This window comes from Triplophysa dalaica, unplaced genomic scaffold (assembly GCF_015846415.1).
Source record: "Triplophysa dalaica isolate WHDGS20190420 unplaced genomic scaffold, ASM1584641v1 Contig7, whole genome shotgun sequence".
Taxonomy (NCBI): Eukaryota; Metazoa; Chordata; class Actinopteri; order Cypriniformes; family Nemacheilidae; genus Triplophysa; species Triplophysa dalaica.
The window spans coordinates 283,992-286,705 of NW_026622641.1; the positions used below are offsets into that span (position 1 = coordinate 283,992).

Below are 2,714 nucleotides of genomic sequence, written 5' to 3' on the forward strand. Positions count from 1 at the left end.
CTTATGCTGTCTCCTCACCAATCAATGTAATGAGACGCAGGTGATCTTAATCTGCACTTGACCTACTTTCTCAACCTCTTTCCCGTGTCTCTCCTCCCCGGTGCAGATGTCACTAAACCACGCCCTCCTCTCCACATTAATAAAAAGTGCAATCTGGGAAAGAAGAACTTTAGCTAAAAAGGAAAAAACAGTTTGGGATGTCTGGGCTGTGATCAAAAGAAAAAAAAGAATTGTTCATGAAAAGACTGCACGAGTATTTTAAATGTAAAAAAATGGTTGAATGACTACTAGAATGTGTTTTCAGAACAACTGTATTGTGATTTAAAATATTTTGTGTGAAAATTTTCAGAAAGTGAGGAAGACTTCTGATCTTTGTATGTTTATCTGGTTTGCTTTTGGTTAATTTTATTTTGTGTCTTCAAAGTTTATGTAGATTTTTTAAAGATGTTATATTTGAATAAACATAAAAACAAAAAAGCACACTCTCGTCTGACCTCGGAAGCCAAGCAGGGTCGGGCGTGGTCAGTACTTAGATGGGAGACTGCCTGGGAATACCAGGTGCTGTAAGCTTTAGCTCTTTAACACATTGTGCCATTTTGGCTGCTTTCTTTATGAGGGGTGGTCAACTTTAGCTTAAGGCCACACCATCCTGAGCACGCCCACTCTCGTCTGATCTCGGAAGCCAAGCAGGGTCAGGCGTGGTCAGTACTTGGATGGGAGACCACCTGTGAATACCAGGTGCTGTAAGCTTTAGCTCTTAAGTGGCCTTTTGGCCGCTTTCTTTATGAGGCGAGCTGGGGCGGGCAGCTTTCTCTTACGTTAACACCACCCTGAAGCGCTATTGGATAAAGCAGGAAGTGAGTTCAGTGGTTTGAAAACCAAGTGGAAAGTGTTTGTTTGGAGGAAGTTTTCATTCTTTGTTTCACTTTTGTACAAACCAAGAAAATGTTTAATAGTTTGTGTAGCTCGTTCCCCTTACAGCTTTGTGCTCATCTACTGCACTGTAACCTTAATATCTTCATTTATACTGCACCGTACCTTTATTAACCGCATTAACTTATCTATTGCACTGCAACTTTAATAGCCAAGTCTATAATCAATGCACACTTAAGTCACGTATAGTCTAAATTGTTATCTGTTCATAAGCACCTGTACATTAATGTTCACAGTATATAGCCTTCTGTATATATTGTTCATAGTACATATCGATGCATGAACGTGCTGTTATGACATCACGTGTATGCTGTGCAGAATGCATCATCCATAAATCAACGCTTTTCCTTTTTTGTGAATAACAGATTAAACATTAATTAAAATATATTTAATCCAATATGCAGTAGGCCTACAGTGATACTATTATATCTGTATCTACTGAATACAAACTATAACTGAACATTAGTTATATTGTTTTTTCTTAGTTAACTGCACACTAATTGTCTAATAAGGTACTGATAATTAAACACTTGAGATCTATTCTAATAGCTAAAAGAAGTAGATTTTTTTCATAAATTGGACACAAAACCATGTGTTCGGGCCCACACATCCAACAGGAGACTCTTCTCCACAAAAGGAGCAGTGATCTTTGGGGTTGAAATTATAATCAGAAATCAGTGTTATATTTTAACAGCTCAAATTTCTGACAGACAGACAGACACTCAGACAGACAGTTATCCTATCAATATGTGGTTTTATGTCTATGCTTTGCGCATTTGTAACCAATGTAGTGCATGAGAAACATCAGACATGCAATTCTTATATTTCTTAAATTGTTTGCTGGTCGCAGTGCTAATCACCAGGGGTCTTGGGGGTCCCCCAAACTGCTATTAACACCCAGATGCTAAACCAAAGAAATTCATACAGATTTTGAACAACTTGAAGGTGAGTAAATGATGTCAGAATTTCTTGTTTTTGTGTGAAGTATCCCATTGAAAATGAATATAGATGGTCATCCCTGAGAATTTTTTGTTACACATCCAAAAGAAATGTAAGCTACTGGGGTTGGGACCTCAAAAGTACTTGATTTCCAATTGATTAAATTTCCAAGAATTGAAAAGGGTTTATTTGAGCTTGAATTAAGGTTTCATTTGGAAATTGTTTTGAACTTTTGATAACAGCAATTATGATAACAGATCTATGAACCAAAAAGCAAATGTATTTACAATAGCGACTCCTAGTTTCTGATCGGTTGTCTGAATAATGGGGCTGATTTCTATCCGTTGATCCGAATACAATAGTGTGTCAGCAAGTTTGATGATTGGACCCATGGTAATAAGCATAAATATTAGTCGTGGACATAGATTAATTTTTTTTAATCTAGATTAGTCTTCATTAAAATGGCTCATTTGAATTCTGCCGAAGGCATTCAGAATATATGTGCTACCCAAATAATGACAAAGTCTTTGAGAACGGGTTTCTCAAGCCAGGTGGCGCATTAGACCAGGGGCTCATCTCCTGTTTCCAAAATGCATCACAAACTGCTTGAGAAAGCTGTTCTACTATGATATTTGGTGATGAAAAAAATGATGTTCAATAAAATGTACTTGTGTTTACTTCCGCATTAGCTAAGGGATGCTTTGCGTTTAGGTGGTACTTTAGGTGGTACACTGGAAGAACTCTTACTGTAAACCAATTCCGCATTGCACAAGGTGCGAACAACCTTAGTCTTGTCGATGTTTCTATTGGGAAGCTTCTTAAAAATAAATTTTCCCTGAAGC

General features: G+C 37.4%; 1 pseudogene; it reads left to right on the forward strand.

Annotated features, from left to right (window-relative positions):
• Nucleotides 1-631: 631 nt before the first annotated feature.
• Nucleotides 632-750, forward strand: LOC130417014 (5S ribosomal RNA; annotated as a pseudogene).
• Nucleotides 751-2,714: the final 1,964 nt, after the last annotated feature.